The sequence below is a fragment of the Schistocerca gregaria genome, chromosome 9 (assembly GCF_023897955.1).
Source record: "Schistocerca gregaria isolate iqSchGreg1 chromosome 9, iqSchGreg1.2, whole genome shotgun sequence".
In the NCBI taxonomy this organism is placed as follows: domain Eukaryota; kingdom Metazoa; phylum Arthropoda; class Insecta; order Orthoptera; family Acrididae; genus Schistocerca; species Schistocerca gregaria.
The window spans coordinates 23,099,268-23,114,378 of NC_064928.1; the positions used below are offsets into that span (position 1 = coordinate 23,099,268).

At 36.5% G+C, this 15,111-nt stretch overlaps 1 protein-coding gene across 3 annotated transcripts in view; it reads left to right on the forward strand.

The window, feature by feature from the left end:
* The first annotated feature begins 339 nt into the window (after positions 1-339).
* LOC126292139 (uncharacterized) overlaps positions 340-15,111 on the forward strand; it is a 670,252-nt gene continuing 655,480 nt past the window's right edge. For 2 of the 3 annotated variants that reach the window (XM_049985976.1, XM_049985978.1), the window contains exon 1: positions 356-491. The gene's annotated coding sequence lies outside the window, so the exon portion shown is untranslated. Of the gene's footprint in view, positions 492-15,111 lie in introns of all 3 variants that reach the window. The other variant, XM_049985977.1, reaches the window with a different exon arrangement.

The window sequence follows — 15,111 nt, forward strand, 5'->3', positions numbered from 1 at the left end:
TGAAATTTTAGCACATTTTTGGTTGTTGATGTAGGCACTGATAATGTATTTGTTGTAATTTTTACAGTACTTAAATTACGTTTCCTACAAACCATCCACAATATAAGCAATGGTTATCTTTTTCTCCAAATTACATACTGATCTCGCAATCCATACTCAGGGACCTCTTGCATGTATAATTAATCTTGGTCTAATCACCCGTACATAGAGACTTATATTCTATAGAAAGAAATACCTGGAACTAAATGTGATGGGAAATGTGTGGGAATGTTCTTGTGCGTAGTCATTTCACTGCTTGCAGATGCTTCTTTGTCATTGAAACATCTGAGTCAATTTCCTGCGTATCTTTGTTGATTTCCTGCCGCGCATACGAAATTTAAATTGTGCGTCAAATTCGAAAGAAAAATAACCTGGCTGGTTGTTAGCTCTTGTTTTATTTTAGTATCTAACAATAGCTTGGTTCTGAACTGTTCGTTTGTTAAGAGTGAAATGTGAGTATATATATTTATCGACGAAACAAGTACGAATCCATTAGCAATACGTTCTGTCAGGAACACAACAGACACAAATTAGTAGATGCAGTATGAGGGAAAAGGATGTGAAATTAGTTTTAAATGGAAGACTACTATCGTGCTGGAACATAACAAACATCTGTCATTGCGGGTGTTACTGTTTTAGGTTAGAGGCACTGTTTACTGTGCTGTCAACACGCTTCTGTAATATTGTGTTTAGAAGTTATTAATCTATGTAGTCTCTGTATAAATGCAAAAAAGAAAAGAAAAACAATACACTCTTTACGTGTATTCATGTGACTTCCAATTTACAGAGGTAATAACAACATACGGCACCTCAGTAAGCAGTTACGCTTATTCATAGATGCTTGTATTTTGCTCATATATACCGAAATATAAATAGTTTTCATTGCGGGTGCCGACAAAAATAATACTTTATACGGAATTGCTTACCAAATTACCACTGACACTGGTGGTAGTAAACCTAGCAAGAATCGTTCATATGACGGGAGAATATTTTTATTAGGAAAAAAATATATCTATATATATTCAACTCTTCATGGGAGAACAATATTATTTCGCTGAAGCAATACTCTCTGATTCCTCGTATACGGATTGTGTAATGTAGTTTTACTTGTACAAATGACACAAAAATATATGAATATTCACTAGAAGTATTCCAGAATTCTAAAACAAGAAAGTGCCTTGTTACACATATCATAAATAAAAATCACAGTATCGTATGACCCGAGACTTTATTAGGCCTTGCACAGTGCCAGGAAGCTGAGATGATGCATTTCTAAATTTTTCTGTGAAAATGGCAACTTTTAAATAATGTTAAGGACGATTCTTATGTAATATATATAAATAAGTCTTTACGAGATTCTATTCCTTTTACTCAAGTCTGCTGTCTGCGTAGATATGTAATTATAGTTACATCAGACAACATAACCCTTTACATATGGTTTTTTTTTTCTTTAGTAAATCAGATGAATTGTGAAAAGATGAATTGTTCCATAGATTTACAGTCCAGACAATATGATTCCAGTATGAATTTGTTGATGAACATGACTGGAAAGTTTTATTTAATTTATTAATGTTACTTGTTTGGGATTATTTTCTCAAGAGAAACATTTTTGAGTAACTCTTATCTAAATATTTTCCATGTCAGAAAACTGTGTAATTCAGCACTTGTAAGTTAGAGAGATTCCCATGTTTTATTACGAGATCTTTCTTCTTGATCACAGAATTGGATTATATTTTCATATATTAATTGCGCAAACAAAGTTGACACTCGGAGCGCTGGGCAGTGGGAGCGGTTGTAAATGGGAAATGCCTTTGCGGCCGCTCCTATCAACCATCGCGCTGAGTGTCAACTTTGCTTGCCTGTGCAATATAATGTATATGGAAGGCAACACTGATGTTTAAAATAACAACCTGCGAGATTCGCCAAAAAACAGTATTGAGAGGAACTTAATTTTTCATTCAGTACATAACAATCTCCTGCTATCAGCTATGTACCTTTTTGAAGCCTGCCATGTTTGAAGCATACCATTGAACCACATTTGTAGCAAAATGTAAATATAACCAATTAAAATGCAAGCAGCTGTACAATATTTTGCATACAGAACAACATATTACTGGATTTTAAAATGCTATTCATCCCCAGAAACCTGACTCCTGCAAACAGTTTTCACTGGAAAACTGTTGAATATTCTGTGGTACCATTACACACAATTTGTCTCAGTAATGTGAAGAGAAAAAAAAGTTTGAATTGACAGTGGTGAAAGTACTGGGCTCATACTTGGGTAGAATGACAATCAAAACCCAGTCAATTCATCCAGATTTATCTTTCCTTTGTCAATTGAAGTGAACACTGAGACATTTCCAAGGACATAGCCAACTTCCTTCCCCATCTTTGTCCTCTTAAATCTTAAGTTCCAGTCCTTCCTTGCTCTTTTTCGATGAAGGTAAGTTAAAGTCAGGGTGAAATATCAACAAAATAAGGAAAAGTTATAGTTTAGATCATTCTACACACAATCATCCAGCCAAAAGTAGATATAAAACCCAAGGCTTTTAGATTTGTTCCAAAATTTATATGTGAAATGTATACATAAAGATAAGAAAATATCCAAAGTTTCATCGAATTCTAACAAGCAGTTTCTGAGTTATCTCCAGTTAAAGTTTTAGGCTAATTGTATTTCTTAGGACGATTAAGATGTAACTAAAGTGTGCATGCTTTTACAGAATTTGAAGCAAGAGCCTTGAAATTTTCACTGGTTTGTTCTAAATTAAACACTGAAACTGTTAGATCTACAAAATTCCGATTTATAATGTTCATTCATATTGAAAAACCGTACTGAAACTCAAAATATTGTTAATTTCAAAATTGTGTCGTAGGTGTAGAAAATTATGAATAGCTAATATCTCTGCAAATAACTCAATACAACCATATATTTTTGAAAACGGCATAAAATTACCTTTTAAATGGTGCAAAAAAATTGCTGGGGGTTCCAAGTTGTAACAATTTGATCTTATATTGAGGTCAAAACAAGTTTTATCTGTTCAAAATGTATAGGACTGGAGTTTAAAGTTCAAAAAGGTTATATTTTAAGTAAAAGGTTTTAAAACTATAATTTGAAAGATCAGCAAAAGAAAACAGTAATTTATTAGTACATTTTTTGTTATATATTTTTAAATTGGGGCAAATATTTTACTGTAGTTGAGTTGTAATTTTATTTATGTTTTTTGTTTTCTTTAGTTGAAGTTAAAGTCAAGAAACATACAACATTTTTGGAGTCGAAAGTGTGTTGAAGTTCAATTAAGGCAGTACTACTATGCAAGTACACACATGAAAAATTGAGCAGTCTGCCAGGTGTCTTCGTCAAGACATGCAGTTCAAGTCAGGATGTGAAATCCTCCCTCCCCTCACAGCCTGCCTGTACTGCAAGTCTATCAGTGTGCATTTGGTTCTGTTCATGTTAACTGCCTAGTGTTTTGTGCGTAGTGACATTTTAAATACTTGTTATATAAAGACAGTTGTAATTTTATTTTTAAAACTATTATTTTGTGTGTGTGTGTGTGTGTGTGTGTGTGTGTGTGTGTGTGTGTGTGTGTGTGTGTGTGTATTAATTTTAGTTTGGCATACCAATAAGCAGTACCATGAAACAGATGACATTTGTTCCCATCATTTACGTTATTTTTTAAAGTATTTTGGAAAGGAACCAAAAATCCTAATGTGATCAATTTAAAAACATTCTGTACCTTCAACCAAGAAGAAAGATTTCAGGATAATTACTCTGGAAAAAGCAGACTGTGTTAAGGAAAATAAGACAATTATTTTAGTGCCAGGAACGCTGTTGTGCAATACACGTAGAAAACTGTTGAATGAGGCAATGTCTACTTTTCATGATATTGCTCTACTTGAAAGTGAATTAACCACTGCAAAAAGAGTAGTAGAACGAGAAAAGTTGAACGAAATGCTTTTAGAGTTGGGTGTGACAGCACTTAAACGTCAGTCATTATCTACCTAATCGAAGGAAAATTATGCTAAAAAGAAGTTTAAAAAGGCAAAAGTTCAGGTTAAAAAAAGTTGTTATTTGTTTTGAAAGTATAGGAATACAACAATTCAACTGAATCTGACAATGCAACTAAAGGTAATGAATTGAAGGAAAAAATCTGAGAATCTTGATCACTTTGTGATGTTATAAAGGGAAAACTGTAGACAAAATTTACCACATGGGGAAAAAATTACAGATATTAACAATCACTCAAAGTCTTAGTCTTGCAGAAAACTTGTGGAAAAATATAATGTACGAGAATATTTATTGCGAAAAGCCAGAATGCTTGCAAACGAGAAAGATGTTTTGGTTTTGACAGAACCCAAACATGGCAGAATCCTTCCCTAAGAAAGAAACAAACCCTGTCCAACTGTTTTATGGAGATGACGAATTTTCTTTCTTGTTGCCATGTGCTAAAGACAAAGTTAGTATACAAAAAATACTTAAAAGTAGAAAAGAATCCTTTTATGCAATTCAGAGGAACTGTTTATTGTGTTTAAAGAAAAACACTCAAATATTAAAATTGGATTTTCCAAATTTTGCTCCTTAAGACTGAAACATCTAAGAGAAATACTAGAAGACTATGATGAAGATGAAGACATTAAATTTTCGCAGTGGGTTTCAAATGATGGCAGAATGACTTTACAAACAATGCTACCACCTTGCAATGAGTTGACTGATTTTACTATTAAAAAAATTGAGTCTCTGATACCTCATTTTTATATCACAAAAACTCAAAACTCTTACATGAAACAGAGAAAAGAAAATTTGGCATTTAATGAGGTTTTAGTTCTTATGGATTTTGCAGAAAACTATAAATTCATTCTGCAAAATGAAGTGCCGTCCTACCATTGGGGCCACTTGAGCTGCTCAGTTCATCCAGTAGTGATTTTTTTTTTCTAAAAATGAATATTCCACCATAAAAGAAACATTGTGTTTCATTTCAGATGATCTAAAGCATGATTCACCATTTGTTTATTCAGTACAAGAAAAAACCATAGATTTCATAAAACAAAACTTGCCTGTTGCTGATCAAATTGAGTATTTTATGGATGGTTGCAGTGCTCAGTATAAAAACTTCGAAAGCATGATAAGTTTATGTTTTCATTATAAAGATTTTAAATTAATCACAAGCTGGTCATTTCATGCTATGAGTCACGGTAAAACAACATGCGATGGAATCAGGACAACAGTCAAGAGAACTGTTACAAAAAAATCTTGCTGAGCAGTAGGCAAAGTGGGCAGATTATATGCGCTGAACAAATGTACAATTTCTGTTAAAGTTTATTCTCAAAAATATACTGTTTAAAGGAAGAAGAAATTGAAACTAAAGGAACAATGCTTGAAACTAGATTTCAAATGGGTTAAACAATAGTGGGTACATGAAGTTTCAATTATTTTAGGCCATCTTCTTGCGAAGAAATTAGGTTCATTAGTTGGGACAGTCATAAAAAAATTTTTGTTTCAACAAAATTTCCAAGTCTGAACTCACTCATTTGGCTGTAAACTACATTCTTTTGTTGCATGTTTTTATGAAAAAAACTGGTGGATTGGAATGGTTCTGGTTTTCAATGAAGAAGGGAACTGTGACATTGTTTTTATCCACCCTCATGTACCAGCGAGAACTTTCTTTTGGCCTCAAAAAGAAGAAAGATGTCCTGTTCCACCAGCCCATCTTCTATGTGTAATAGCTCCTCCAGAGGTTGCATCTCAGTTCAGCAGATCATATAAGATTGATGCTAATTCCCAAAAGGAAACCATCAAAACATGGAACAATTTCAATTCTTTATTGAAAAAATAATCCTTAATGGACATTTAAGTGTAGGTATTGTACACACAGCTTCATATAAACGTAGTATAATACTTCAACTGAATAATTATTAAAGTTATCGAGACCTCTTTATACAAAGGATTTGTTTGAAAACGAGTAATTGCCAATTCATGTATTCAAATGTAAGGAAACCTATTTTGTAAAATTCTCAATGTATGTGTCTTTTATTTTAAAATGATTGATACATAAAACTTGAGTTAATCTGGTATTTTCACAGTTGTATTGACTTCAAATATTTGATTATTGTATCAAACATGTATTTTACAATGTAAATTACAAAATTTGATTTCATTTTGTTATATAATTTTTACAACTAAGAACCCCACCAATTTTTTGCACCATTTGAAATGTAATTTTTTGCTGTTTTCATAAATATATGGTTGTATTGGGTTATTTGAAGAGAGATTTTAGCTATTCATAATTTTCTACGTCTACATCACAGTTTTGAAATTAACAATATTTTGAGTTTTAGTACAGTTTTTCAATATGAATGAACATTATAAATCATATTTTGTAGATCCATCAGTCTCAAGGCTCTAGCTTCAAAACTAATGATTTTGCTTCAAATTCTGTAAAAGTGTGCACACTTTAGTTTTATCTTAATCACCCTCAGAAATACAATTAGCCTAAAACTTTAAATGGTGATAACTCAGAAACTACTTGTTAGAGTTGGATGAAACTTGGAAGATTTTCTTGTCTTTATGCATACAATTCAAATATAAATTTTCATAAACATCTGTGACAGATGGGTGTAGGGCCCTGCATGACTTAGTATGGAATGACCCTTTAGCTGTATTCCAGTGTTTGTTGTTAGAAGTGCATTAACTATTGCCATTGATACAACAGATTCTGTTTTGTTTTGTATTGTATTAGTCATTCAGCTATAAATAAATCATGAAAATAGCTGCTTTGGTGGTCATAAAGTTTTTTATATAATTTTCTGACACCAGAGAATACCCTGTTCATGTAGACATACAAGAATATCCAAAATGAAAGATTCACACAGAACAGAAAACAGGGTCTATGTACCGAAGTAACTGATGACATCGGTACAGTTAACCATGCGTAAAATGTGGTGAAATGCCAAGTTTTTGCATTCAGATACCTGGTAGTACTAAGTGAGATACTTGTAGATGCTATACAGGAAGACTGAAGTAAACAATAAGATTATTTTGTGACTCCAAGGGGACTGTCAAAGAAAGTCTCAAAAGTATGACTTGGTAGAAATAAAAAAAGAAAAGCTGTGTTATATGTCCTGGACATCTGCTTTGGAGATTCCAAGAACTTGTTTTCTAAATGAAATCTGTAGACTCTTCTTGGCATATACACGCTATTTCCAAAAAGTACTGTAAAAGTTATGTTAGATTAATAGTGTGTGTTACTGGATACACCCCCCCCCCCCTCCCCCTCCTGAAAACTTGGTTGTTGTGACAGAGTGATCGGTAGTGTAGCTCGAGGTCTAGGTTAGGTAGAAGTTGATAAGGTATTTGTGATCTGTTGAAACCAGTGAATGTGGAGGCAGAGTATAGGTTATATCAACAGATGGATCTGTAGCATAGCCTAATTTTTATGTTTGCACCAGATGCATCTTATGTATGTATATTGCACATAAACTATGAAAAATGCAAGGTGATCCACTACATAACTTTTAACCACAATTAGCACAAAGGCATATCATATCAGCATCCATTTGACACCCAATGTGTGATTGGGACAGGAAGGAGTCACAGCATGTGGATAAATTAACAAGATTTTTTTATTATGCCTGTTCCATTGACATAGAAAAGTAATTGTATTGGTGAGGGCAGGTAGCAAAGGTTTCACTACCAGTTAACAGTATTCTTATCAACAGGTTTTGTTCTCATAGTCTTATGGTCTCAAACTAGATTGGCCATTTCTGGTACTGCATCCCCCTTGTTTCCTTTCATTCCCTTCCAACTGCATTAAATGTATCCTGTTGCTTTTGAGCCGCCCCCTCCCCTCGTCACCCCTTCACCCCTTCCCACTCTGATTTTTCCACCTGTGTTTATTATACTCCCCTTTCTTGTAACTTTACTGCTGTGGCAGAGTACCCTCAATATAGTTTCGTGTTTTTATTTGAAAATTCTCTATCCACAACTGCCAATGGGACATGAACCACAGACAAGAACACATACGAATGATGAATTGTTTTCCACAAAATCACTAAAACCTTTCTCAAGCATTAAAAATATAAAATATACCCTTCTCCAGTAGCTAATTTTATTTTTATTATCTATACTCTGTAAATTTGTAAGATCATGTCAGAGAGCAATTTCAGTTCCTTTTCATCCATTGATGTGATATGGGAAGAATGACCATTGAATTTATCTACAAAATACAGAAAAGGATAGATTGCTACTCACCGTAAATATGACACATTGAGTTGCAGACAGCACAACGAAAAGACTGTTATGATTTAGCTTTTGGCCAAAGCCTTCTTTAGAAAAGAAATCCACATACATTTATTCAAACAAGCAAGCACACCTCATGCATACATGGCCGCCATCTCTTGCCGCTCAGACCTGGGAACACTTCTATTAGTGGACAGAGGAAACTTTAGAATATGTCCAAATTGTGTCTCAAGAAAGAAGAAAAAATGTAATTTTCCATTTGTTTCTTACCTCAGCAGTTGTTATACATCGTAGAAATCTATCACTATGAACAAAATGACAAACAGTAACAGCTACAAAAATGCATACTGCAGAATTGTAATAATAGTATAAACAAGAATAACAAACACAATGTATTAATTTAATGTGTTCAGCGCAGGTGTAACTGAAATGCATTAAAAAAAAAAAAAAACGAATTTTAAAATATTTAGATTTTTTCTTAACCACTGCATAAACTCACAAAGTTAATTCAAACCAGCCCCTCTTCATAATAAGAATGAAATTTTTTGTCTGTGCACACATTATCGGTAATCGTCAGTAGGCCAAGATAAAAATAACAGAGCAGACTACATTATGATGAAACCTGTAGTGGTATCTTCTTATTCATATTATCATCCCTGTTGAAACACTTACAGCAAAATTTAGAAAATTTATTTATTTTGCTTCATGGAAGAAATATAAGAGGAAACTGGCCCATACTCTAGTAATTCCAGTTCCCATTGTAAACTTGGACATGCCTTGGGAAACCACCCCAAGCTCTCATTAAAAATGTTGATATAAAGGCTTGTTGTGCTATCTACTGTCAATAGCAGGTTGAGCTGTCAGCAATACCAATCAAAAGTGCCTCCTTAATAACATATTCACCAGAGCACTTGAATGACACACTGTGTGTGTCAGTCTCAGGTGAAACTGTGTAACATAAATTGTTATTCAGAGATTCGTTACTGTCACCTGACATTGAATATGTGTGATTGAAATGTACTTGGAGCAATTCTCTGCTCTCTCTCTCTCTCTCTCTCTCTCTCTCTCTCTCTCTCTCTCTCTCTCTCTCTCTCTCTCTCGTGTGTGTGTGTGTGTGTGTGTGTGTGTGTGTGTGTGTGTGTGTGTGTGTGTGGGAAAAAAAAACAAAAAAAAAAAAAAAAAACAGCATCTCATTGTTACAGTTTCTTCCGATTCCATTTGCTTATGGCAGGAGGTGAAGGATGACTGTTTAATGTCACTGTGTGGTCTGTTATAGCCTGACTGGTCTCTATGGGATTGAAGTGTAGGGGAATGTAAAGCTAAAAGTTGCTTGATCCCTGATTTAATACTGTTTCTCAAAACTTTGTTAAAAGGCTTTCATGGGATTGCTCCCATCTGTCTTCAGGTGTCTCCCAGTTCAGGTTTCTCAGTATTTCTGAGATGCATTTTGGCAAATCAGGCAAACCTGTGACAATGCTGCCTATTATATATATGTTAAGTATCCCTTGTTCTATTTGGTATGTGTCCCACACATATGAGCAATATTCTAGGATGGGTTGCATGGGCGTTTCATAAGTACTCTCCTTTGTATGTTGACTGCATTATCCCAGTATTCTATTAACAAATCACTTTCTTCCAACTGCTTTATCCATGACTGAGTCTGTATGATCATTCAATTTCATATCCCCACAGATTGTTACACCAGGTACTTATATAAGGTGACTCAGTGATATTGTAGTCATAGAATACTGCATTTCTGGACATTGTGAACTAAAGAATTTTACATGTCTTAACATTTGAAGGAAGGTACCAGTGAAACTTCATGCTAGATTGAAACTGTGTAACAGACTGAAACATGAACTCAGTATCTTGCTTTTTCGTTATGGCAAGTAACCACACTTTGAAATTATATCAAGATCTGAATGGGTATTTGCATAACTTTCTGGTGATTAGTATTGAACATCTGGGGCATATTACATCAACTAAATATTCAGGGGTAATACCAAGAGGTAGTACAAAGTGGAACAAACGAGTATGGCGTGTAATAAGTGAGGCAAATGGAAGACGAAGATTTTCAATTACAGTTCTTGGGTTTATTACAGAATAACACTGTGGAAGTCCCACAGCAGCTGTCCAACTTCATCAGGTGATGGACATTGCTGTAGCCACTGTTGCAAGACGTGACTGGTGATACATAACAGCATCAATGTTTAATGAGGTCATGAGCAGGAATTGACACGGCTGAGAGGTGCTCACAGTTGTACGAAACTAGCAATCAGAACCCCCTGCTGAGACCCGAAGAGAGGCTTTCCACACATGTACTATGAGCAGTGATGGTGCTGTTGAACTGTACTGTGGTTAAATGCTGAATTGACTCTGTAATGTATTGCATCAGATCAGGGATTGAAGGTTCTTGTTTCTCTCGTTTTAATTTAATGACAACCAATGCTGGATTCCAGGTAGCGCTCAGTTGAAATCCCAAATCCCTGTTGATAAGATCATCTGCTGTATGGATGTGGATGGCCTCCTTAACAGTACAAGCCTAGACTGATGACGCTGAAGACAAATCGTTAGATCTCTCATAAGACAGAGTACCACAGAAGACCACTGCAGTGGGTATCTCCGCATCTTCATTCACATCCCTCAATTGAACTCACTTTGATTCGAATGCATTTCATATCTATTTAACAGGATAGCCAGACTATTGGAACATTGTTCTTAGGTGTTGCAGCTCACCTGGCAGGCTGTCAGGATCTGAGACCACACGTACTTAACAGATCGCACACTTTAACTTGACTCCCAAGCGGAGAGTGCTGCAAGAGAAAGCTTGTGATCAGCTCGTAGCACATTGGCTGCTGAGACATGCCACACCTCCTTTTCCCAGAGCAGCCTTTCTACAGCTTTTAAAGGAAATGAATTTGAAACATATTTATACATCGTAGAAGTGACACAACAAGTTGACGGTGACTTGCTAGAAGGAACAGATATGGCTTCTTCGCTCAGTAATTGTAAGTAGCATTAACAGTCACTATGCACAACACCACACACGAATCAATACTAAATCTGCCATAACTACTTATTGCTATGGTGTGGAATACAGTTATGTAACTGAGGTTAGTCACGAGTGTGAACAATTTGGAGTGGCACTTTCATCAATCAGAGAGGGGCTGAGTTAAATTGTGCAATCAGTGTGTACCCAGGAGCACAAGACATTATTGCTTGGTGGAAGACGACAGCTTTTGATCTGCAAATATAACTGTGTGTGAATCTGTTTGTGGTAAACATTTGTGTCCCAGTGTTCTGTTGCCTTTTCTTGCAAAGAGGACATCCAGAAATAGTGAGCTGCGAATTTTTTCCACATTTGTGGTGAATTGATTATTCAAGTGGAGTGAGTTCAAATGCTATAGAAACAGAGGTAGAGGTGTATTGTCAACATACCATCAACGGCAGGAAGATTGGGGAGTTATCAACCGCAGTCCTTTTTCCTCAAAGTCTGCTATAAAATAGTTTGCCACCTTAGGAGACATGGGTCTTCCCATGTCAACATTTCCCACTTTTTCAAAGTAATGGGTGCTAAATGAGAAATAGATCGAGATAATCACATATTTAAATAACGAGATAATGTCTTTCTCAAACCTACTGCTAATAAGCTCCAATGAGTTCTGTAGGGGCACTTTCATAAATAAGGATTCAACATTAAAGCTAACTAAAAGATCAAACAGTGGAAATTCCTGGTATGACTATCAATAGTGTAGGAAAAGGCAGATGGCTACTCTCTGTAAAGAAGGCATAAGTTGCAGACAGGCACAATTAAAAGACACATCCATAAAGCTTTTGGCCACAGTGTTCATCAGCAAAAGAGAAACACACACCATTCATACTCACAAGCAAGCACATCTCATGCACATACGACCGCCAGCTCTACATGGCAATATGTGCCTGGTTGTGTGTGTGTGAATGGTGTGTGTTTCTCTTTTGCTGATGAAGGCTGTGGCCGAAAGCTTTGCGTAAGCATCGATTAATGGTTCCTGTCTGCAACTTAACGTGTCTTCTTTACATTAAGTAACAATCTGTGTAACCAAAGGATCAGACAGTTGTAGTGTGACTGTTTTCAGGCACCCTATGAAAGTCCTTAAACCCCAAATGTTATGGTTACATTTGCCTACGAGAGGTCGGAACAGTGAAGTAAGATGTTTAGCTAAACAAAATAAGTAAGTGCTCCAATGTTATTATGGTCCACCTCCATAGTTCAGTGGTCAGCATATTGACTGCTGTGTAGAGGACCCAGGTTTGATTCTTGGTCCTGCCAGGAATCTTTCAGTGATCTGAGGACTGGAATGGAGTGCACTAAGGATTGTGAGCTCTATAGAGGAGCTGCTTATTGAAAAGTAGCAGCTCCAAGGGAAGCCAACAGCAACAAGGAGAGTGGTGTGTTGATGTGCTGACCCATGCCCTTCCATACAACATCAGATGATGCCATCTGCAAACGATATGACGGTCAGTTGGTCTGCCAGGCCCGAATGTGGAGATTTGCTTTTGCAGTGTTACTATGGACCAAAGATGTGACGTATTCTTCTTACTCTTAGATAGGTCCTCTAGTTCTGGGGGAACCACAGGCTGTTGATGCAGGCACTTGATGTCTGCCAGAATAAAACTCCTCTTGAAGTCTTAGAGTTTTTGTGAGAGTTTTGCCTAATCAAACCTCTTCTTGCTTGTGATATGCAGGATCATAACACAATGCATTTATCTTGCTGTTGTACTCAGTACATACTAGAAGGACGACAATGATCCCTTTGTTGGTAGGTAAACGGATGAGGTCTTGGTCTACTCTTAAGTCTCACAGAGCCTCTCCTCCTGCTGAAGTTATACTGAATCTTGGGTTAAAATTTAGCAGATATGTCACTGAATCTCTTCTGCAACTTATGGGCAGTTGCATTAGATTAAACACAGTCCATCATTGTGGTACATTTTCTTGTGATTGGCTTCAAGTGGGGCTTACTTTGCCATTTGGTGAACCTTTGCTTGTTGTTTGGTCCACTCAGCTAGTGTCCAAGCAGTGCTATCTACCCAGCTCCAGGATGCAGCTGAGAGGTTTGATAAGATCATTATGTGTTGAAAGAACAGAACTATCAGATTCTCGAAGACAGATGTAAACCATCCCAAGAAAGTTAATTAGCAAAGCTCTAAGAACTGGCTGTAAATGATGACTAGGAATATACTGTAATCCCATGTCTATCACTCATTTAGAGATCGTGAGGATAAGATTAGAATAATTACAGTATGCACAAAGGCATTCAAATAATCATTGTTCACACACTCCATGAGTGAGTGGAACGGGAAGAAACCCTAGTAACTAGTGCAATGGGACGTACCCTCTTCACTCCATCTCACAGTGGTTTGCAGAGTATAGATGTAGGTGTAGTGAAAGTAATTTCATGAGCACAATTTGTAGCTCCTGTCGCATGTAACTTACCCTCTCTCTCACAAGGACTGCACTCGCTCATTGCTTAATTCTAATAGCGGATGCTGAGTCGTTATTATGTTTAAATTTAGCAAACATAGGGAAAGTCTGCTTGTCATGGTGTCTCAATACAAAGGACCAGCGTGCCCAGCAATCTACCTCTCTTAGTACATAATTTGTCAAACTCGTTTATATCTTTTGCCATGTCCTACTGGTCATGACTTTTCAGGCTTTCCTGACCAATCTTCAGGAAATATTCTTCTCATGTTTGCTGCCAGATGTTATTGATGAAGTCCCAGGCTCATTCACCGAAACAAGTATTCGACATCATCAACTGGTGGTGGTAGTTGCTCTGAACACTGCCACAAGATGCGACTGACAGTACTTGCACATCTTTCTTGAAATTTATCAGGGCCACGAGTAGGAAGTATGCTTGCATTGAGAAGAGCTCACAGTTAGATGAAAGTAGTATTTGTAGTGTTCCCTGCTGGGAGCCAAGTATCACCAGTCGCATCTTGCAACAGTGACAATAGCAACTGCTACCACCCAATAATGTTGAACAGTTGTTTCGATGAAATACTATGAGGCTCGCACAGTATTATCTGGCGACATATCTGAGAAACGTATTTGCGGCGATCCAGTGGGAAAGCCTGAAAGTCAGACATAGATTTATTGAAAAGAGTTTGGGAAAGTCTGATAGGTCTGGACATAGAGCCACTTATGAGACACTAGTGCGAACAATTTAGACTGTTGCTCCTGTCTGTGTGAAGTCTTCATCGAGTGGGCATGATGGAAGGTAGTGAAAAAATTGAGAGACACGCTGTCAGAATTGCAACAGGTTGATACAGTGAAAGTGCAACGGATATGCTCAGGAAACTAGAATCTGAATCTTTGAAAGAAAGGCAGCATTGTCTCTCAAAACCTCGATGGGTAAATTTAAACAACCATTATTTGAGGAAGATTGTGTGACAGTTTTGCTGCCACCATTTTATATTTATTGTGAGGATATTGAGAGTAAGGACACACAGAGAAGCATATACGGAATCGTGTTTCCCTTGTTCAGTACACAAATGGAATAGAACAGAAAATTGCAAATACTAGTACAGAGTAGGCTCTGCCTCCCATTGGACATTGGATTGCAGAGGATGTATGTAGATTCACGTGTGCAGGTTCAGTGTCTAAAAGAAGTTATCTGAGACTGGATTACAGTGTCTCTTGTGAGACAGCTTGTGGGTCTGTAAAAAGTAAGACCACCATGGAACTGAACCTTGTTACTGAACATGAGAACTGCCATCACTGAAAATGCTGGAAACTGTGACACTGATGCATCAGTCTCTTGCTTTTACAACCTATGGCATGCTGTTACATGTCTGTG